This window comes from Pelodiscus sinensis, chromosome 1 (genome assembly GCF_049634645.1).
Source record: "Pelodiscus sinensis isolate JC-2024 chromosome 1, ASM4963464v1, whole genome shotgun sequence".
NCBI classification, from domain to species: domain Eukaryota; kingdom Metazoa; phylum Chordata; order Testudines; family Trionychidae; genus Pelodiscus; species Pelodiscus sinensis.
Genome location: NC_134711.1, coordinates 266,083,675 through 266,107,670, shown reverse-complemented (window position 1 = coordinate 266,107,670; position 23,996 = coordinate 266,083,675). Strand labels below are relative to the sequence as shown.

Here is a 23,996-nt window from a genome sequence, read left to right as displayed (position 1 = left end):
TTAATAAAGTTTGCAAATGACACAAAAAATGGGAGAGTGGAAAATAATGATGACTAGTCAATAAATACATTGTTATCTGACTCATTTGGTAAGGTGGGTTTAAGCCAACAATGTATGTTTTAAGATAACTCAAAGTAAATGTGTGCATCTAAAAATGAAGAATGTAGATCATAGTTACAGTATGGGGTATGGAAGCTTCAGGGGATAGTTGAGTTAGTCTGTACAGAAAAAACAACAGATGGTCTGGTAGCACTTTATAGACTAACAAAACGTGTAGATGGTATCATGAGATTTTTGTGGGCATAGTCCACTTCTTCAGATGACTGGAGTTTTGAGTTTAGGATGTGCAGACCCAAAATAAATAGGAGAGAAAGGTGGGGGCAGGGGGCAACAGAGAGCTAGAGGGAATCAGTAAGTATCTGAAAATTGGGTAGTTAAAACGAAGCACATAAGAATAAAAGTCAGTTGATAGTATCCTTCCTGACATAGGAGTCTACACAAAGAGCTGTTTGCACCTTCAACGACTATTAAGTTGATAGCGCCCCAACCATCCTTCATCACGATTGAGTCCATTAGCATGTGAATTGAATTTGTGGATGAACTCTAATTCCAATGTTTCTCTTTGTATCTGGCTAGTAGAACTGGTTTGTGACAAGACAGCTACTTGAAGATCTTTTAAACAGTGATTAGGAAGATTAAAATGTTCCCCAACAGGTTTCTGTATGTCTTCTTTACGTATATCTGATTTGTTGTCCATTGATTCTTTCCTGCAGAGACTGTCCAGTTTGTCCAATATATATAGCAGGGAGGCATTGCTGGCATTTGATGGCATAAATTAAATTACTGGATGTGCAGTCAAATGACCTTTTGATTTGGTGGCTTATGTTGTTGACTCCAGTGATGAATTTGCTAGTATAGATATGTGGGCAGAGTTGGCATCATGTTTGGTTGCAGGGCTGGGTTCCTGGATGCTTATGATGTGGTTGTGTGGCATGGTTACCGGAAAGAATTCGTTTCAGGTTGGGGGGCTGCCTGTAAGCGAGAATAGACTTTTCTCTCTAGGCCTCTGAGAGTGAGGGATCATTTTCCAAGATGGGTTGTAGATTGTGTATAATGCGCTAGAGGGGTCTGAGTTGTAGACTATAGGTAATAACAAGTGGAGTTCTGTTATTTTCTCTTTTGGGTCTGTCTTGAAGTAGTTCATGTCTGGGTACTTTTTTGGCTCTGTCAATTTGTTTTTTCACTTCTCCAGGTGGGTATTTCAGTTTTAGGAATGCTCTGTAAAGATCCTGTATTGTCTCTGTCTGTGGGGTTAGAACAAATCCAGTTTCATTTTAGGGCTTGGCTGTATACAATAGACTGAGAAATGTGTCTGGGATGGAAGCTGGAGGCATGAAGGCAAGTGTAATGGTCGGTGGGTTTCTGGTATAGGGTGGTGAAAATTTGTCCATTATTTAACTGTACTGTAGTGTCCAGGAAGTGGATTTTTCATGTGGACTGGTCCAGGCTGAGGTTGATGGTGGGGTGGAAGTTGTTGAAATTCTTCAGGATATGTTATCCTGGGAAACAGTGACTGAAAAACATTTGGGGGTCATGGTGGATAATCTGCAGTAATGAATTCTCAGGGTGACACTGTGATAAAAAGGACTAGCACAATCTTTGGATGCATAAACAGGAGAATCTCAAGAAGGAATAGAAAAATACCTCTATATTTGGCATTGGTGTGACCACTGCTGGAATACTGTGTTGAGTTATTTCGTCCACAATTCAAGAAAGATGTTGATAAATTAGAGAGGGTTCAGAAAAAACTAATTAAAAGTTTAGAAAACTTGCCTTATAGTATTAGACCCAAGCATCTCAAACTGTTTATCTTAAAAAAGGGAAGGTTAAGAAGTGAGTTCATTACAGTCTATGAATATCTATGTGGGGAACAAATATTTAATACTTAGCTCTTCAGTCTAGCAAATGAAAGTGTAACAACATCAATTGGTTAGACATTGAAGCTGGACAAATTTAGACTGGAAGTAAGGCATGCACTTATAATAGTGAGAGTAATTAAGCACTGGAACAATTTACCAAGTTTCATGGGGGATTGTCCATCACTGATATCTTTTAGATCAAGACTGGATGTTTTTCTAAAAGAGGTGCTTTAAGAATTACTTTGGGGAAGTTCTGTCTTATGCAAGAGGCCAGACAAGATGAAGATCATAATGGTCCTTTTTGGCTGTGGAGTCCCTGAACACTTTGGATCGTGTCCAGAGAAACTAAGCAATTAAGACAACACCATTTATAACCGGCAATGATATGTGCTACTGCTTGATATTTGTGCTGTAAAAATATTAGCTAATTAATTGAGAATACTAATTGTCTGTAGTATAGTACTTCAGTACAACATGTTATTTATCCATGTTTGTGGTTATATCGTGAACAATATAAATTTAACTTTAGTGCTCAAATTAACTGGTATTCAAAGAGATTAGAGTTAGCTGGAAGAATGGGTGAGGGGGAGTGTGTTCCTTTCAGCAAATTTCAATTTTTTGGCAAAAAACTGAAAACCAAAATCTTTTGGCTGAAAACTGATGGCAAATGTTGCTGCCTTAGGGCAGTTGCAGTATGAATGTCTCATCTCTCCTCTGGAGTCTGGGCACCCTGGTGAGTTTATAGTGATGCATCATAATCTCTTTTGTGGCTTGTCATGCTGCAGTTCATGATCAAAGTCCTTGGAAAGATGCATTACTGGAGATGCGGTAGTTGATCTATTTTCATTTGTTGGGTCTTGTGTGTGGGTATTGGATGGCATCCGTAGTCTGTGATAGGAGGTCAGACTAGATGATCTGATGATCCCTTGTGGCATTCAACTCCATGACTCTGGCTACATATTTTCAAGCTCAAAGATACAAAGATAAACTTTCATGCCACTTGTATGGTTCAGTATTTTCATAATGCCTTGGAAATGAAATGAAAACTATGCTTATCACATTTGAGGATGCTATCAAGATGGGAGGGATTGCACGTGCATTGGAGGACAGGATTAGACTTGAAAAGGACCGTGACACATTGAGGAATAGGCTTGAAATTAATAAAATGATTTTGAAAAATAAAACAACATTCAAAGTACTACATTTAGGAAGGAAACAAAAATCAAACGCACAAGTACAATATGTGGAAAAACTGGTTAGATGATAAGACTGCTGAAAGGGATCTCAGGCTCACAGTGGATTACAAACTGAGCATGAGTCAACAATGTGATGCAGTGGAGAAAAGGCTAATATCATTCTGGGGTGAATCAATATGACTGTTGTTGCATGTAAGAAACAGGAGGCAATTGTCCTGCATGACTCAGCACTGGCGAGGCTGGAGTACTGGTTCTAATTCTGGGCACCACACTTTAGGATGATGTGAGCAAATTGGAGAGAATCCAGTTTAACAATAAGGATAATGACGTTTTGGAATAAGTTTCCAAGGGAGGTATGGCATAACACTTGTTAGAGATGGTCTAGGTTTAGTTGGTGCTGCCACAGAGCAAGAGGGTTGGACTTCATGACTTCTTGAGCTCCTTTTCAGCCCTACATTTCTGTGATTCTATAATTGTCTAACTCTAGCATTTTAAATATGATTAATTTCACTCTCTTGTTGGTTTTAGCTCTTTCCAAGGGCTACCCCCTAGCAATTACACATAGTACCAGCAAATGTTAAGTCCTGCTTGCCCTCTATACACTCACCTTATCCAATTGCAGCTCTGTCACACCCTGCTATTATCTGTTTTGGATCCCAGGAAGGCATCTGTTCTGAGATTTTAACCTGTCTAACCTTCCTTTCTTTAGCCACAGTCTTCTCACATGCTTGATGTTCATTAACCCAGATGGCAATAAAACAAATAAATAAGCTGTTTACTTATAAAGTAAGATACAAAATGGGGTCTACCTGTTCAGCTTGGCTATGTCTACACTGTGGTCTTCTTCTGGAAAAACTTATGGAAATGAAGCATGGAGTGGAATATCGCCACACTTCATTTGCATAATTAATTGGCAGCAGCTTTTGCACATGTAGCTTTTGCACAAAAAGGAGCTGTGAAGATGGCTCCTTTTTGTGCAAAAAATCCCTCTTGTGCAAAAGCCGTTCTTCCTCATTTTTTTCAGGAAGAACAGCTCTTGCGTAAGAGGGTTTTTTGCCGTCTACACAGCTCCTTTTTGCACAAAAGCCACTTGTGCAAAAGTGGCTGCCAATTAATTATGCAAATGAAGTGGTGATATTCCACTCTGTGCTTCATTTGCATAAGCTTTTGCAGAAGAAGGATACAGTGTAGATGTAGCTCTAGTGTGTAACAGATGTCTTTTGTTTTTGCCAGTTTTCAGCACATTTTTCCTTAGAGAAATATGATTTTTATCAGAAATATTCTCTGTATTCTTTTTGCTTGAGTAGCAATAATAATGATGCTAGATGTAAACATCCTCTTGAGCTTGGTTGCCTTGCAGATTAGTACCTTACTCATCTGAGCAGTCCTATTGCTTCATGGTGTAAAGTAGTATCCCGTGTAAGTGTGGCAGAAGCTGGACCTAACTTAACCCTTCTGCACTAAAGATCATGTACCTTCATGAAATGTGCTGTTTCTTGTCAGTTGTAGCCTGTGCACCATTACTTTCAATATAAAAAGGGAAACAGGAGTTTGCCCTGCAGTTTTCTGATGAAACTATGAGCAATGAAGGGGTTACCACTTAGAGCCACAACTCCTTGCCATCTCTGGCATATGAACTTCTCCACACCTTTTCTCAGTGACACACCTTCTAGAAAAACAACAACCTACCAGATACTTTTTCATTGTCACTGAAGGATTTCTTGGCATCTAAAAAATGTATTTGCAAAGCGTTGACAGCTTTGGCGGTGCTCTTTCTTGTGCTTAGAAAGGAGTGGCAAAGGTATCATGCTACATACTTTAAAATTAAGAACTGGAATATCTTCCCTGAGTGTGGCTATATACAAAACAGTGGATATACTAGGACTGAAGCAACATATGTTGCAAGAATTAATCCATGAGGCAAGGCACTATCTCTGGTGCATTTCATAGTGCATTTCTTACCAATTTCTGACCCCCTGAAATATATTATTTGTTATAACTACAAACATTGAAAGCAGACTTAACTTGTTTTCCTCTTTATAACCGCTCCTTTCACGTGATATTGCTCCTCTAGCTACCTTGTTAACAGCCCAGAGGTCATACCACTTACAACTGCAATATAGAAAATGAGAGAGAGGAAAACACAGAAGAGTATGGAGTCTCTATATTGTAGGAGATTCCCTTCTTAGAAAAGGGAAGAGGAAAGAGAGGATTTTTGGGAAGAGTTAGTAAAAAGAATGCTCACAGGACAAAACAGTTGTGTGGCTGGAGAAAGGAAGACAACATATTTTTCATTGCACAAAGACACATATGCATAGTCATAACATAATATATAAGAAAAATTGGCTTCCAATTTGATGCTTGCTCAGCACAGCTTCTACTGATTTAGGTCCAGATTTTTAAAGTTATTTGGGAAATGCTACATGAAGTGATGCCTAAATATCTTTAAACATCTGGGTTATAGTCAGAATTAGACAATAATAATTAGATAATAATAATTTCCACATTGGTTCAGACCAGTAATTCATCTAGTCCAGTCTCCTGTCTCTAGAAATGGCAGTAACAGAAACTTCAAGGAGGGAGAAACAATATCAATGGAAATGGCAGAGGTGCTTAATGACTCTTTGTTTCGATCTTCACCCAAGAAGTCTGATGATGAAGGAATGCCTAAGATGCTAGTGGGAAGGGGGTAGGTTTAGAAGGTAAAATTTAAAAAGAACAAGTGAAAAATTACTTAGAAAAGTTTGATGTCTGCAAGTCACCAGAGTCTGATGAAATGCATCCTAGAATACTCAAGGAGCTGATAGAGGAGGTATCTGAGCCTTTAGCTATCATCTTTGGAAAATCATGGGAGACAGGAGAGATTCCAGAAGACTGGAAAAGGGCAAATATAGTGCCCATCTATAAAAAGGGAAACAAGAACAACCCAGGAAACTACAGACCAGTCAGTTTAACTTTTGTGCCAGGAAAGATAATGGAGCAAGTAATTAAGGAATTCATCTGCATACATCTGGAAGAAAATAAGGTGATAGGTAAGCATGTAAATATAGCCAGCATGTATTTGTAAAGAACAAATCACGTCAAACCAATCTGATAGCTTTCTTTGATAGGATAATAAGTCTTGTAGAGAAGTGGTGGATGTGGTATACCTAGACTTTAGTAAGGCATTTGATACAGTCTTGCATGACCTTCTTATCAATAATCTAGGCAAATACAATTTAGATGGGGCTACTATAAGGTGGGTGCATAACTGGCTGGATAACCAGTCTTAGAGTAGTTATTAAAGGTTCACAATCCTGCTGGAATGACATAACAAGTGTGGTTCTGTAGGGGTCTGTTTTGGGACTGGTTCTGTTCAATATCTTCATCCATGATTTAGATAGCAGCATAGAGAGTACGCTTATTAAGTTTGCAGATGATACCAAGCTGGGAGGGGTTGCAACTGCTTTAGAGGATAGGGCCATCATTCAAAATGATCTAGACAAACTGGAGAAATGGTTCAAGGTAAATAGGATGAAGTTTAATAAGGACAAATACAAAGTACTCCACTTAGGAAGGAACAATCAGTTTCACACATACAGAATGGGAAGTGACTGTCTAGGAAGGAGTACTGCAGAAAGAGATCTAGGGGTCTAGACAGTGTTCGGTCCTGATGTGAGGGTAGGGGACTGGACTCAATGATTTCTTGAGGTCCCTTCCAGTTCTAGTGTTCTATAATTCTAAATCAGTTGTCAATGCATGCCTTGAAGCATGAAGATTTATAGCCATTGTTAAGGTTAAGATTTTGGCATGCAGGCAATAAACCAGAAATCATGGAAGCTAGACCTGGCCCCTGTGGGGGTCTGAAATGCATGTCACAGAGATCTGCTTAAGTGACATAATCCTTAACCTTTGTGATCAAATTGTATTATTTACCATTGTATATTTCCTTTCTTCTCCAGTGTAACTGGTGGATATTCCTATTATCCATATAAATGTCCAATCCTTTTCTGAGTTATATTTAGCCCTTAGCCTCTCTGATGATTTGTAGAAATGAGTTGCCAAAGTTAATTAGGCATTGTGGGTGGAATCCAGCTCTGTACTGAGGGCTTAAGTGAGACTTAAGTGGAGCATAGATCACATTTTTTAGTAGTGTTGTATTTGTTGTTTTTCAATTTCACTGAATACCTCCATTTGACTCACCTGATAAAGCGGCTGCCTACAGACCTTATAGGTTCAAGATCAGGATTCAGTTAGAAAAATGTGCTACATGCATAAACACGGAGTCCGGCACCTAGATAAGGATTGCACTAATTCATTAACTTTATTCTAGTGCCTGGCCATTAACTAACACACACAACAGAGATCCTATCTGTATTGCTCAAGATTTGAAGTTTGATTAGCCCACTCCAGCAACAGTTATAGCAGCACTTCTGAAAAATCAGGCCCACAGCATCTTAAACTGAGGCACCACAAACTAGTTATACTTCTGAAAATTTTGGCCATAGTAATTATATGTCCTGGAGAAAATTATGTACAAATCCAACCAGCAGGACTCTGAATAGTAAAAGAAGGAAAACATTATATCAGACGATTAGGTGAATGGGTTCTGTCTGCATATTCTCTATTTTGAGATTGTCACAAATGATGCTCCTCTCGACTATTCCTACCTACAGGATATACTGGCTGAATCAGTTGTCACACACACACACGACTCTCTTGCTAAACCCTTAGCTAGAATATGGGGTCAGAACATGGACTCTTACTATGTTTTTATTCTTAAGAAAATAACAGAGTAAATCAAAGACAGACAATACAGCTTGCTGAATATCACTATACTGTGACCTCACAGAAAAACACAGGTTAAAAGTCAACATCCATTGCTGGCAATTTTTGAGAGCAAAGTGCATGACTCTCAGTTAAATAAGCAGGCTCTGAGAATGAAACATGATCTCATGCCCTAAGCTAGTGATTTAAGTAAGAGGTGAATCAGAAATTATGTCCTTTGGGGGAAAAAAGCTATTGGTGAGTCATATTTAGGTATGCTTCCCTCTGCATTTATTGCACTGCTCTGAAAGTGGTTCCTATAGCTTTATTAAGAACAAGTCTCTGTCTACAAGGCTACCTTACTCTGCAGCAATTTTGAATGGTTCTTGTCTTTTTGTGTGTGTGGTGATGGTGTGGCTACCTGTGTGGGGAGGATGCACTGTGACTGTTGTGTGGATGGGCTTTCTTTTCCATTCTAAAATGACTTATGCTGGGCATGCCTTCAAGGAGACTTTGGGTTAGCATTCTCCTGGTAGGCGGATTTTGGCAGATAAAGAGGAGGGAAGCTGTGTGAGCCACCACCTTGCCCCAGTGGCATAACCAGACCTACTCCTTCCTCCCACACATAGAATCGTGCCTTGGCAGGCCCCTTACCATGTCTGCTACCAAATTGTGTGAGTCTAGGTGTTTCCTTGAGAACTCTGTTGTGTACCTGCTGTATAGTGGCTGATTTAAAGCATAACTTTGGCCTTGCACAGAACACATCTCCATTGTCTTTAGAGAGGCCTTCACTATATAATAACATATTAGATTTTAGGCTCCACAGTGTCTCTCCTGTAATGTGTGTCCTTGTAACTTTTTGTTATAGTGGGAACAGCAGGGAGCTTGCTGTGTACCCCGGCTCCAGCCGCTGTCCGGCTCACAGAAATCCACAAGCAAAAATGGACAATGGAAGACATGTTTATGGAGCAAATGGAGTGGAGGAATATGCTACTTGATGAGATGGGAGCAGAGTGGCAGGAGAGGACAATATAATGACAGAAAAGGACAGTAGAGCAGTACGAGAGGAGAGCATGCATAGGACTGCAAGTGAAGCACCAGGAGAATGGCTTTTAGTCTCTGACAGCTATGATGGAGTGCATGGTGGTGTGCCTGGAGAGGGTCCCCATCCACCCCTAAATAAAAATGCATGATTTCTGAACATCAGTCTTTGTATTGCCTGTATTGCAGGGGTAGGGCATTACACACTTAATGCAGGAGCACTTTGTTGAGAGCAAAGTGCATGACTCTCAAAACTGGCCATTCGTAACATTTTCTTTGTCCCATATCTGCAGTACTATGCTTGTCTGGAAGCACCAGAGCCAACAGTGGGGGAAGGATAGCTCAGTGGTTTGAGCATTGGACTGCTAAACCCAGGGTGGTGAGCTCAATCCTTGTGGAGGCCATTTGGAGCAAAAATTTGTCAGGGATGGTACTTGGTCCTGCTATGAAGGCAGGGGATTGGACTTGATGATCTTTCAAGGTCCCTTCTGGTTCTAGAAGATAGGCAATCTCTACTAATTTTTTATTCATAAGCACTGAGCCTACCTTTTTTACATGAATTAGTCTTTAACAAGAAAAGAGGTTACAAATATTTGCTCTAAAGGCACATTTACTATGTTAATACATCTAGGCTACATCTAGACTACACGCCTTTTTTGAAAGTATCTTTCAAAAAAACCTCTTTTGACAAAGAGCGTCTAGATTGCATTACGTGGATCAAAAAATCAATCCGCTTTTTCAAAAAAGAGCATCCAGACTATTGGATGCTCTTTCAAAAAAAAAAAGGCACCCGGAACCGCTTCTGGCAGAGCATGGGGGCAGCATTTACAGCCCGATGCTGGTCCATGCCCTTTGCAGAGGCACGTGCTTAAAAGATTCCCCAGGACAGCCGTTGTTCTGCTTCTGCTTCTGGCTTGCCTACCTCCTAGAGGGAAAGCAAAGCTACTACAGTGCTTGCTCTGGTTGCCCTGCTTTCTTGGACACCACAGCAATTTCTTTTCTGGCTGGTTTTCCTGCTTTTCATTGTGTTTTTGGCCATGGAGCCAGAGCTGGCCCTGGGCAGGCGATGGCCCCACGCTGCCATGCTGCAGCTTCATGACTTTGTCATGAAACTCCTGCCCCATATGGACCCGGACTAGAGCTATGAAACCTTTGTCCGGGATGCAGGAGCTATGCCCTTGCTTCCAAACTTTTTTGGGGACAGGCGGATTTGGAGGCATGAGACGAATTTGGACTGGTGGGGCTTGTCATGGAGCTCTGGGATGACGACCACTGGCTCCGCAACTTCCGGATGCGGAAGGCCATGTTCCAGGAGGTGTGTGCCTAGCTCACCCCTGCTCTGGAACACCAGGACACTCACCTGCAGCCTGCCATTCCCCTGCAGAAGCGGGTCGCATTCGCCCTGTGGAAGCTGGCGACCCCTGACAGCTACCTCTCCGTGAGACATCAGTTTGGCGTGGGGAGGTCTATCATCAGGGCCGTTTTGATGGAGGTAAGTCACTTTCGGGGGACAGGCCCTATTGAGTGGGGGGGGGGGGGGGGGGAAGGAAAGGGCTGAAAAAGGGGGACTGCCAGGCAAGGGCAAGGAGGAGTGGGGGATGGAGTGGCACTTGGAGACGGTTCCTCGGCCAACCCTGCACTGATGCGCGGGAGGGGGGCATCCTGACAAGGGGAGGAGTGGGCTGCGGGGGGGGGGAGGGGGAGTTCTCCTCCCAAAGTCTTAGGTAACCTGTCTTACTCCCTAGTTTCTGTCTGTCCATTTGTGTCTTTCTGCAGGTGGTGAGGGCCATCAATGAGGAGCTGCTGAAGAGGCTTGTCCATCTGGGAAACCTGGACACCATCATTGCTAGCTTTGCTGGGCTTAGCTTCCCGAACTGTGGAGGAGCCCTCAATGGGACACACATCCCAATCCGCGTACTGCCCTTTCAAGCAGCCCAATTTATTAATCGCAGGGCCTACTATTCCATGGTGCTGCAGGCCCCGGTTGACCACCAGGGACAGTTTATGGACATGTGTCGGGTGGTCGGGGTGGGCACATGATGCCCACATCTTCCGCAATTCGTACCTGTATCACAGGTTGCGGGCAGGGACATTTTTCCCACATTGGGACCTCACACTTGGGGATGTGCAGATGCCGGTGTGCATAGTGGCCAACGCAGCCTACCCGCTGATGCCGTGGCTCATGAAGCCCTACACCGGCCACCTGGATGCGAGCAAGGAGTTATTTAACATGCATCTTAGCCAGGCTCGCATGCAGATTGAATGCGCATTCGGCCACTTGAAAGGGAGGTTTTGTTGCCTCCTCACACGGCTGGACATGGGCGAATGCAACATCCTCGAGGTGGTGGCCGCATGTTGTGTGCTCCATAAGCTTATGGAGAGGAAAGGGGAGGCCTTCCTGGCGGGGTAGGGGACAGGTGCTAATGGCGAGAGGGGACAATTCAAGCAGTCCTGGACAGCTACCATCCGCCAGGCTCACCAGTCTGGTGTTCGCATCCGAGAGGCCCTGAGGGAAAGATTCTCTGAAGGAGCCCACTGACTCTCCCCAGGGCCTCTCCCATGGGAGATTTGGCTTGGCTCACCCCTACCTTTCCCTCCTCAACCCTCACTCTCACTCTCTTCCCATAAAAAATATATAAAAAACCAATATCTGTTTACAAAGAAAACCGGGTGTTTATTAGAAACAATATCTGTAAGGAAAATGTTCTGTTTAAAACAAAACATTCTTTTTTTACTGTTCTTCTGTTTATATACAAGCTAGATCTTTCACTCCAAAATAAAGATTTTGTTACATCACTGAAATGGTCTTTCTCACTGGGGTAGTAGGGGACCTGGAGGGGAGAGGGGGGCTCAGGAGGGGGCCGCTGCTTCCCTGATCGCAGGGTCCTGCCACCTTGCATTCTGGCACCACCATGGCACTGGGGTTGGGTGGAGCAAGAGCTAGTCCTGGCCTGGGCAGGAGGGGGGGGGGGCAGCTGTTGGGCCTGTGAGAGCTCGGGATCAGGAGGGTCTGGGGCAGAAAGGGGGGCTGGGGAGCAGGAGGTGCTGGGGAAGAAGGGGGTGTTGGGGGAGACAGGGTCCTGACGTGCAGGAGGAGCGGTGCCCGTGACAGGGCCAGGCAAGGCTAGGACCTCCCACACAGTGGCACAGATTGAACTGCGCTGCTGGACCAGCTCATCCAGCATCCTGTTGCGTCATTCGGCCTCTGTCCTCTGTTGAAGAGTCCTGTTGAGGTCCTGCAGGACCGCCCGTTCGCCCTGCCCTATGTCCACCCCTGCCGTGTAGACACACCAGTGCCTTCAGGTGCCATGTGTCTGGGATGGTGGTGGGGCAGGTGTGGTGCTACCCTCTTGGGTGAGGGGTCTGGCTGTGGAGGAAAAGAGGAGGACACAATCATGTATGTGTGCATCAGCTGTCCCCGAGGGCATGCTGTTGCTGTAAGGGGCCCTCCTTCAGACAGGAGATTCTCAGAGGTTTTACACGTGATCCCGTCGTGTGTGAGTTGGGCATCAGCCTGAGCATCACAGGTTCCCCACAGTGGCAATGGGACAAGATGTTCCCCTGCACTGCCAAGCCGCTGTGTGTGATAACCCCTCAAAGCACTCACCTGATGTTCCGTCCGCCATGTCCGAGGACGCCTGGGAGGCCTCTGGGGTTTGGAGGACTGGCTCCAGGGATAGGGTCTCTGCTGTCTCTTCCTCATCCTCCTCCTTCTGGTGCAGCTCTCCTGTCCCTCCTTCCTGATAGTCCTCCCTCAGGGGTTGGTCCACAATATGGTGGGGTAACCCAGACTCCACAACACGCAGCGGGGCCTGGGCTTCCCCACGATCCAGAATCTGCTCCAGGTCCGCATAATATGGGCAGCTCTGTGGGGCTGCTTTGAAGCAGGAGTTCTGGTCTCAGGCCTTTGCATACCCCTGCCACAGTTTCTTCACCTTGGGCCTCACTTGGTCCAGGGTGCAGGGGTGATGCCCTTTCTTGGCCAGTCCCTGGGCCATGTGCCCATATATGTCCACATTCCTGCGGTGCTACTGCATGGCCTGCAGGGATTCTTCCTGAGACCAGAGTTCCAGGAGGTTTTTTATTTCAGGCCCTGACCAGGCTGGTGCCTGCCTTTTGGAGCCCCTGGGTAGGTCCTCTTCACTGTCCCGAGAAGGGCCAGGGGGGCCTTGAGGCTAGGACTGGCTAGCATGGCTGGCATGGGTCCTGAGGCTGGCTTCCCTAAAGCAATGCCTGTCTGGGTGCCTATGCCTTTAAGAGGCTGCAGACAGAAACAGTAGAGCTGCTCAGCATGGTAAGGAAGGACTGTCCACCAGGGCTTCTTCCTGGAGGCCATTTTTTTTCGAAAGAACAGGCTCCCTGCGTCCACACACACCTTTTTTCGACAGATCTCTGTCGAAAAAGGCATTCTTCCTCGTAAAACGAGGTTTACCGCTGTCAACAAAACCGCCATGTTCTTTCAATTTACTTTCAAATGAATGCGGTGTTAGTCTAGATGCAGAGGAAGATTTTTCGAAAAAAGGCTACTGTTCTCAAAAAAGCCGTGTAGTCTACACACACCTCTACAGGCCTGATCTTGTGAGGGACTGAGCAATGTCAGCTTCCTCTGAAGTTAGGATCAGGTCTTGTTAGTATAAAAGAGCCCCCAAATTACAGAACCGGTGAATATTAAACCGGTTTAATATGCACTTGTAGCCCAAGTTCTTGGGTGTGGTGATTTCAGAGCTATGGAGTCCTGTGTTCCTTTGTCTCTTGTTCAGAGAGCCTTTTCTTAACCTTCAGAGCAATGAATTACAACAAGGAAAAATGGAGGCAATCTTTCGTCTTTGCCCTATTAACATCAGCAATAATAAAAGGAAATACAAATTCACCCGGATGGCAGGAATTTGCAACAGATTCTGGTGTGAGTTGTTTTTCTTGGTATGTGTTTTTTTTCTCCTAACATAAAAAATGAGACCAGTATTTAGTGTGTCAGATTCCAGTTTACATTCCTCACATAACATTTCTGAGACCTTTCCTTGATGAAAGATGGTCCTTCCTTGCATATTTCTTGCATGTGAATATGTGCATTGCTTTCATTAAATCCTCTATTTGAGAGAGAGGCCCATTGCCCACAGACCTTTTATTTGTGTGGAGAATCCAAACTAAACCTTGTGTGCTATATAGGTATCAATGGCCTAAGGTGCTAATTTTGGATCCATTAAAGCATTTTTACTTTGTGAAACCCAGCCCTGCTTTATGAAAAGAATACAGCAAGTACTGGAGTACAGCAATCTCAAAGGTATTTTTAATGGAATTAGTATTTGTACTAGGTGACACCCTTTTCCACACCTCCCACCTCCTCCATAAGTGACTCAGCCTCTGAAGGAGAAACCTCGAGCTTTTCAGTCAGATGGAGTGTGATACTGCTCTCCGTAAACTGTAACTACCCCTCAGTTTCCAGGTGACCATCAATCATTGCAGTCGGCCAGCTGCAGAGTACTTATTAATTATATAGAGGTAAGCCTTACTTTTAAAAACTATACTGTATGTTTCAAGTGGAAGATTTTCAAATGTGCAGTGATATTTGAGTGCCCAATTTTTGCGGCTTAAAAGTGCCTCATTTTTCAGAAATGACTGTGAAAGTTAAGCATCTTTATGGTGTCTCAAGCTGGGAACTCAAAATCACCGCAGACCTTTAGAAATCTTGGCCAAAATGTGTGCATTACGTTATACATTATCATTTGTTATCTTGCTTCTCTGACTGAATTTATTTAATTATATTTTTTATTTTTCAAATAACAAACTGGACACACATCTCCTTTTCAATTAGAGGTGTTTTATTGGTATTTTTCCTGTGTTCTGTGGTATCTTTATAATTTCTGTGGCATTTCTTTTTTAAATATCACAAGAAACATGATAAAATAAAAGTCTCATTTACCTGAAGTTGCCTTATGGTGAATGCTGAAAACCCTATCAGTAGTTAGCCTTTTAGGGGTTAAATCACCAGTAAAGTATCTAGAAGATACTAACATAATTTCAAAATATGCATAAAATAGTAAAACATGACTGTTTTGATCCAAGACATTAATTTTAGTACATCATAAAATAAAACATATACTTATGGGACATTAAGGCTGTAGAAACTAGAGGTTGCAATAAAAGTTTTTTAACTGAAAACAAATCCGCTCTGTACTCTGTATGAGAGAATTATTTTAAAATTAATCTTTCATATACTTGTAAGGGAAAACAAGGTGCATAAAAATCAGAGTTCTGATTTTGTAGGTGATTTTTGTAGTACTGACAATTTCAAAGCTTAACTACTTTCAAAACAGAATCTTCTCCACCCATGTCCTGAAAAACCAGTTTTGGTAGCTCTCTGTGCTGTGAATTGACAATTTATTTCCGTCTTGCATTTGTATGCTCATTGGCTAAACTTTTTTCCCTTTTAACTTGTAATTTTTCCTGTAATTCAGAGATATGGATATTAATAACCTTTCTTATGTGCAACTCTTCAGCCCAGTGCAAATGTTAAAATAGCATGTAAAGTACATGGACCATTTTTTAAAAACTGGATCCAGCCCCCAAGGCTCAGGGCCCCCCACCTAGCATTGAGGAGATGGTGCTGGTACCCCCACCCCCCCGCCGAGTCTGGATCACAAAAAATCTAGTAGGCTGGCTCCACCTAGACTTCAGTGTGCAAGGGGAATATGGGGAGTGAGTGACCCCCACATCACTGAGGGTTTTTTGATTTTTTCTCACTTGTGTGCAGCCCCCAACTAATTTTTCTGTGGGTCAGTGGCCTCCATCTCAAAAATGTTCCCCATCCCTGCTATAGCCCATGAAACTTGAGAAGAAATGTTCAGCCTGGGAGCAATTTTCTTTTTAACTTTGTGTAAAGTGTGTGTGGTTACTTGAAAATGTGTCTCCCAATAAAGGATACTTAAAACAGTCAGCTCTTGCTAAATAAACTTCAATTTGGGATTAAAAAACTGAGTCAGTTTCTCAACTCAAGAGTTTCGAGAGGGTAAATGAGAATTTGGTTGGGTTTGTTTATTTGTCAAGCAACTGAATTACCCTACAGGTTGGACCTTGCTGGTCTGGCACCCTTGGGACCTGACTAGTTCCAAACGAGGGGATTTACTGGACCATGGAAGGTTCCTTCCCTTCTGGCCCATGCTGCTACAAGGCTAGGGCTCCTGCCTGCCCCTGCTACTGCCCCAGCCCCCCAGGGCTCTCCCCAGCCCCACTACTGCTGGGGCCAGAGTGCCACAGCCAGTGCAGCCGGGGCAGAGCTCTGCAGCCACCTAGCTACACAACTGGGGCTGGAGCTCTGCAGCCGGGGCTGGGGCCAGAGCTCCCTAACTTGGGACGGAGGTCCATGGCTATGGCCATGCTAGAGCTTCCCAGCTGCTCGGGCCAGGGAGCTCCGCTGGGGTCAGAACTCCCTGTCATGCCATCTGTCCTCCCCTCTCCCGACTCCACACACTGGGGCTCCTGGCTGAGTCGTCAGTGCCCCTTAAGGCACTCTACACCACTGCTAGACCTCCCTCTTCCTTGGCTCTGTGGTCCAGGAACATCTGTGCTCCATGCCAAACCACGGATGTTGCCGGACGAGGGAGTCCCGATCATGGGAGGTACAACCTGTACTTCTACTCCTTTTGCTTTCACTTCAGAATTTAAAGCAGGGTGTTGATTTGGTAATAGATTGGGGAAAATGCATTCGCTTTTCTTGTGTAGGATCCCAGCTGAAAAGCTAGTAGTCTGCCTAAGGTAAGGAGAAATGTTTCCATTCTTATTGCCAAAAGAACTAGCTTTAGAACGAGACAGAGGTGGCACCACTGTTGCTGTGTTGGATAAAGCTGGCATGAGGGAAGGAGGGAGGAAGGAAGAGGCCCATCCTTCAATCGGGAAGGGAAACAAAGGACTGAAAACATAATTACACATTTGACTTGAGGCTTCATTAGTAAGGACCACTAGCACAAGGGATGCCACTCTTGATGGGGTATCAGACCACCATCACAATAGAAATAACAAATAAGAATATACTGCTGGGTAGTACAGATTTTGTGTCTAGGCAAGGGGTGAAATTCTGGACTCATGGAAGTCAGTGGCAAGTTATCAGTATGACTTCAAATGTTAGACTGAAATTTCCAAATGACAATTATTTGTCCATAATGCTTACTTCATAGAGCCTGAAAATCTCAAACAAGAGATATATATGTTAGCAGGGGAAGAAATACAGTTTAGGTTGAAATGAGCTTCTAGTAGAGCTGATGGTTACTACTCACTAACACATACTCATAAACCATGTTATTTTCATGGGAAAGGAGGGAGAACATAATCTGACCTGATCTGACTGACTAGGTCAACAAATGATGGGAAAATGTTAATGAAATACTGTAGTTGTTTTTTTTTAAAAATTGGAATTAATTAGGGCTACATGTGTTTTTCATTTAAAATGTCAGCTTCAACTGGTCATATTTTACAAGTAAACAATAAGCCTTGCAGTACAGAATTCATAGCTTTTTCCAGAGAACAAAACATCTACCAAAGGAGATTTTTACAACTAAAATGTCTCTTGAACTTAAGCAAAAAAACCAGTGTGATAAGTTAAAATAGGGAAAACATAGACCAGGGCTACTCAACTTTGGAAGCCCCGGGGGCCACAGTGATACTCAAGCACATGCTGAGGGCCATAACTTAATAGAGGCTGCATATACATGCAAATATATGCAAATAGCTTCTTTCACATTGACGGGCACTAATACAAAGCACTTCTCACAATGCCCTGGTGTTTCCAGCACCTCCTCCCTGAGAGCTAGAAACGGTGACACCCTGTACCCATCTGTTCCAGCCAGCCCACCCGCTTGCATTTTTTAGTGTTCATCCTGTCTGGGAGGCACCTCACCGTTGTGGAGCGTGTTCCCAGTGGAGGCCATGTTCAAAGGATCCCACTCGCAGGCCTCATGTTGAGCCCCACATAAACCCAAATCACACCATGGGCCGCATGCAGCCCATGGACTGTGTGTTGAGTAGCCCTGGCATAGACCATAAATTAGGAAGAACTTCCTAATGTTGAGATGAATTAGACTGGTGTAGGTTATTAAGGGAAGTAGTGAAATCCCCATTGCTGGATGCATTTAAATGTAGGCTGGATAAAGCACCAGAAAATGTGCAACTCATCCTGTCCTCTCCATTCCACTTGCTTAGATACTGTCGTGCGATATAATAACCTGGACAGATCCCTGTTTCTAAACGTCTTAATAACATTTCTTTGCATGCAGAATAATATATCACAACCAGGACCAGATGGAAAACTATTTCACTTTATGAAAAACTTTCTGGCTTCACTCTCCACCCTACAACAGTCTGGCAGCTAGGAATGGGAGACTGGAGACCCAGATTCTGCTCCACTTGGAACAGGGACTTGATCCTAGGTTCACCTCATAGCCACCCTGCTTCTTGCTATGGTGGGATATGGCTTGCTTGCATTCTCATCTGTTTTTTGACCAGAAATTCCATCTGGGTCCGAGAAACTTTCCTGAAAAAAATTTCATCAGAACCAATCAATTGCTGCAAAACAGTTTGGCTTCAATAGAAAAAGTTTGTTAAAAAAATTTAGAAAAATTCTAATCATAGCTTCCTTCCTACCTCTTGTAGTGTAAACTTCCTGTCTGTTCAGCATGCAGTTGTGAAAATAAGCTTCCTCTCCAATAGAGATGTAGTTGGTTAAACAATGAATTGATAAGTGAAAGCTTATTGGTTAATGCTACCAACTATACACATCCCTCGTCCCCTTCCCCCGCAGCTCAGCCAGTAGATTTTTTTAGAGGGTTGGCCAGTAGCCTGGCTCAGTACCGGCTTGCGCCAGGTCCCGGGAGTTATCTCCTGCTGCAGCTCTGTATTAAAATTAATCTAAGAGCCGGAGGCAGGCAGCCCGGTTCAGTCTTGGCTTGCGCCAGTCCTGGGATCTACCCTTGCTGCGGCTCTGTAAGGAAAGTATTATTGCAGAGCCGCAGCAAGAGGCCTCCCAAGGTTCCTTCCAGTTGTAGTATTCTATGATTGTATGTCAGGGGTTTATTAGGTGCCACTGTGGTCTGACAGAGTTTGATTTAAAAAAAATGCAAAAATAAATATAAATAAAATAAAAATAAAATACTCATGGTGTAACAGAATCTGAAGAAAACCTCCTGCTTTATCAGGAAAAGCAAACTGAAGGTATTTTCATTCTGCTGGAGCCCATGAATATGGCTGCAGTTAAGGACCTGAATAGTTCTAGATATACCTGATAACAAATAATATTCGAATGTGACCTACTTTAGAAACAGTAAATATGGAAAGGAAAAGAGGGGAAAAAGAGCAAACCAAATCCTTACATCACAGGGCAAGAACAGGATTGCTTGGATTTCTAATGGAATAAATGTCCAGTTTCCTCCTCTGGTCACAAGGTATGGGAAAGTCATATTAGTCTAGAGCTGAATATTGCCACTGGGGAATACCACATTTTGGACAAAGCAGAGAATAATTACCTGTCTCCTTTATTACTTTAAGAGCAAAGTTTTAAAGCTCTTGAGAAAGCTGGAATATTAGAAGTACAATAGTTCCCGGAAGACAGATTGCTGGGCACACCCAAATAGAGAAAGAGCTCCTGGCTGTGGTATTTGGAGCAATTATATTAGTACTTTTGTATTAGTACCTAGTAATAACGGAATCAAAGTACAAATTCCTGGAGACAATCATAGCAAAACTCTTTCTTGGTGAGATTGCAGCACATGTTGATGCACCTTTAATGTCAGGTACAGTTATTAGTCTTAGCTGACAGCTTGAATAGGGCATATATACTCATCATGAGTGAGTTGGAGGAAGGGGAACAGGGCACTGAATTCATTAACATGCCAGCTCCCACTAACTCTCAGTTTCAACACAAAGCTGGTAGAAATAAAAGAGGCTCTGGAAAAGGACATCCAACTACAGGCAGTCAAGAAAATGATAGTATGAGTAGAACTGTCCCGTCCATAGTATGGTTCAGGGTAGCTGCCCCAGACACAATGTTTTTGGAAGCCCAATGACAGCTGCCTCACTAGTCCTATGAACCAGGCCTGCAGGTAGGCCTGGGGAATTACCTTCAGGGCCTGGTGTGGGGTAGGACCAGGGGTCAGGTCCCTTATATTCACCATGGAGCCACAAAAAGCAGAACATCCCAGCAGCTGCTTTGCTCTGCCACCTGTCTCCTAGCCTGCTGCGCTCCACTTCACTGCGATGGTGGCAAGCAGAGAGACCTGGACCCCACCCTGGCTGCAGTCCGCTCTGCTCCCTGGAGTGATGCATGGCTCAGGGGAGCAGAAGGGAGGAGCAGGTGGCTGCTTCGCTTCAGCTCACACTGCCATGGTGAGTGTCGATGGTCCAATCCCTGCTGCCACCCACTGCCATGCCCCCCCCAGGTAGTCCCCCGGGTCACTTAATTCAGGGGAGGGGTTGGGAGAAGAGATGCATTGGGAATGGAATGGGGTGGTGCAGGGGCAGGAAGAAGCAGGGGCCGTTTACAAAGGTGGCCAGAAGACAAAAGCCAAGTTCCGGTAGGACCAACACCATACTTTCAAACTAAACATGAGCTGAGTTTGAGAATGGAATCATATTTGAAGGGCGGAGAGTTGTTTGTCTTGCCTCATTACATAAGGGTGTCATGGAAAAGATACATGCCTCCCATTTGAGGATTAACATCTGTTTTAGGTGGGCTTGAAAGAGTGTTTACTGGTAATGAATGAAAACACAAATGGGCTTGTTAGACAGGTGTGACACCTGCCAGTTATGCGATAACCACTAGTAGAAAGAGACTATAGCATCAGGTGAGTTGCCCACTCAGGCACGGGAAAAGGTGGGAGCAGGCTTCTTTACCTTTAAGGAAAACTAGTGCTTGATTACAGTGGAGTCTACTTAAACTTCTGGGAGGTCAATACCCTGCCTGATTAACAGAAGCAAGACAGTGACTGGCCAACTGAAAGCCCACTTGGCAAGATATGGCATTCTGGACACTTCTGTCACTGACAACAGGCCCTAATTTTCCTTTGAAGAATTCAGGGCATTTGAATTCTTATGGGATTTTGGCCACTATAACTCCTCTCTAGCATGCCGAAAGAGTAATGGTAAAATGGAATCAGGTAAAAGATTGTTACACCAGGATATTTCTTCTGTATTTATACTCCTTCTTTGTGTTTTTGGCCCTCAATAGCATGCCATCACAGGGGGGCAAAACAGTCTCCTTGATTGGATGAAGGACCAAAACCCTGCTATCTATTGCAGCTAGGACAGGGATACTTCACAGAGGAGATGGAAAATAATCAAAGAAAGCAGGCAGTACAGCAGTGATCTCTAGCCTTTTTATGACCAGTGTGGTGGTCTGTTGAGGAGATCAAGCTATCTCAAAGATTCTGTAACTACCTGAGCCTGTGGTAAATGCAAGACTCCAACATGGCTATGGGCTAGCAACTTCTCACTACAGGGACATGGGGTAGGATGTGGCCATCAACTTTTTTTGTTTTTAGTGTTTATGTTAAAACATTTGTGAAGTTGTGAAGTCAGAAACAGCTGTGAAGTCATGAAGTCAGAAATTGCTGGGCTATCCTAGATAAAGCATCACCATGGTTGACTGACATTTTGACAAGTTTTACAAGCAAACCTACTCTTATTATTCAGGGAGGAGATGCAATGAAAAGCAATAGATTGTCAAATATTGCCTTTGCAATTTTTTTTAAATCAGGTCCTATCTTGTGTTCTTGCTTCTCATGTGATTATAGCAAGTTAGGTACCCTAACTTATGTGACAAAACTCATTGCTAACCAGAGGCACTTGCATGGTAACTTACACAGACGTTCCTAGGAAAAATTCAGATATCTTTGATTAAAATTTGTCAGCAGAATTTGTAAAGGATATTTTTATAAGATGTTACAGTATCAGACAGGTTTACTATAGCCTTGAACATATTTTTATGAGGTGGGTACCAAATAATGCAATCACATATTTTGTAGATTACACAGTACCACTGAGTGCTTTGAACCAACATAGTAGTCAAAAGAGGAAAGTGCTTTTAGTGAAATTTAATTCTTTATTAAATTGTGAGCTAGTATAAGACTGTTTTGAAGATTTTTTTTAGCTCATATCTGATTTTTGTCTTTACAACGACCTTGTTAAATATTTCTATTTGCTTTAATCAGGGTATTGGCTGTTCTGATTATTATTGAGGAGTGCCAGGAATCTTAAGAATTTTCACAGAATGACTTGGAAAAACTCAGCTTAAAAAGTAAAAATGCAGTTCTCCTTGTCAGGACTAGTTTTCATGAGTTTTAAATAATATACTGTCAGGGCTGTTCTAAGTATTTTGTTTAGGCAAGCTTGCAGAACTTTTTGTCATTTACCACCTATATCCCCATCCCCAAGTCTCTTCCTGTCTCTCATCCCAACGCTTGCCTGACATTCTCACATCCCTCTCTGCATTGTGTTGTTGTTCATCACGGCTGGCTTTGGGGTGGGCTCTGAGGGCCCCTGCCAATGGTGGCTTGCCAAAGGGAGCGCCATGAGCAAAATTTGAATTCCTGTCTGACCTGCAAGAGAGATGGGGGGCTGACAGAGTAGCAAGCAGGCAGAGGAGCAGCAGCGCTGGGGGTGCAGAGAGACCCAGCGCTGCAGGAGACAAATGGATGACCAACTGTAGAAGCGAGAGCACCTCCACCCTGCTCCACATGTGCCGCCACTGCTGTTCCTGCTCCCCCCTCTTTCTCCTCAGAGCCACCTTAATCACTCTGGACTGGCACCATCCTGTGGGGGGGGTCTGATGTGCTGCTTCCTCTCTGGAGGCCTGGGCTGGAACCACTCTCAGTAGCCTGAGTCTGAACACAAGACTATAAGCTCCCGACCCTGACTGCTCTCTTAAAGAGACAGCACGCTCATATACTCAGGCGTGCACACTCTGTCCCTCTCTTTCTCTCACTCTCCCTTGCCAACACACAACACCAGGGCTCCCTGCATTCAGGTCACTTCCCCACCTGGATGGTGCTGAGGCTTCAGAGCTGTGCTCTGTCCCTTTCCTGGTGCATCCCTGGGCTGCTTGGGGTGAAGGAGCAGTCCAGTATGGGAGCAAGTAGCAATGCCAAGCTGCTATGTGTATCCTGGTGGGCCAGTTTCCCCATGAGGCACAGTGCAGGGGTGGGTGCAGGAGGGGGTCTTGGGGCTGGGGCACTGGAAGGAGTTGCAGGCATTAGGAGCAAAGGGGGCACAGTGCAGGGGTTAGGGCACAGGAGGGAGGTGCAGGGTCTGGGGGGAAGGGAGGGTGGGAGGCCTTGGGAGCTTAAGGTGGACCCGGAGTAATGGGGGGGAGGCCACCGTGGCTATGGGGCCAGAGGCACCAATATGCAAATTCACCCAGAGTGCCATCGTCATGGTTGTCCAATCACATCAAACTCAGGTTGTATAAATAAATATGGTAACTGTATATCAATCACTGTTTTCAGGGAAATTCTGTGTCATTCTTACAGACGACCACTTTGTCCTGGTTCTTGTAAGCTCTAGCAAACTGGACACTTGAAGTAACTGCAGGGCAGTGGATGGCACCAGACAGTGCTTTTTTTTTTGTAAGAAAAAAGGTGCGGGTACTCCAGGCTCAAACATGTTGAGGAAGGGGGAAAAAAGAGGAAAAGAGTTGTTGAGCAAAAAAATGCGATCGCATCCCCTTTAAGAGCCAAAATGCCATGCCGGGAAAAAAACCTGCCTTGTTTCCTGAGCAGGCTTCTGTCAGGAGACAAGCAGCACCAGGAAAACAGGTGCCAGTAAGTGCAGGTAGAAATACCATTCCTTTACTATGTGTTGGGAAAACAGGTGACAGTACGCATTCCGAGCTGCATTGTCACAAAAAAAGCACTGGCACAAGAGGGTATGTGCGCACAGCTATTGGGAGCATGTTTTGCAGTCTGGGCAGAGAGACTCAGGCTACTGGGCTGCAAATAACAATGTGAACAGTCTGGCTTGGGCTGGAGCTAGGAGTGGGGTGAACTTTAGAGCCTGAGCTTCAGTCCAAGTCATAATGTCAGTGCAATGTCTTAACAGCTATTTTTACTGAGAG

At 44.0% G+C, this 23,996-nt stretch overlaps 1 protein-coding gene across 2 annotated transcripts in view; it reads left to right on the top strand.

Annotated features, from left to right (window-relative positions):
• The first annotated feature begins 14,028 nt into the window (after window positions 1-14,028).
• SCEL (sciellin) overlaps window positions 14,029-23,996 on the top strand; it is a 71,916-nt gene continuing 61,948 nt past the window's right edge. Inside the window, exon 1 of one of the 2 annotated variants that reach the window (XM_006116448.4) lies at window positions 14,029-14,401. The gene's annotated coding sequence lies outside the window, so the exon portion shown is untranslated. The remainder of the gene's footprint in view (window positions 14,402-23,996) is intronic. The other variant, XM_006116447.4, reaches the window with a different exon arrangement.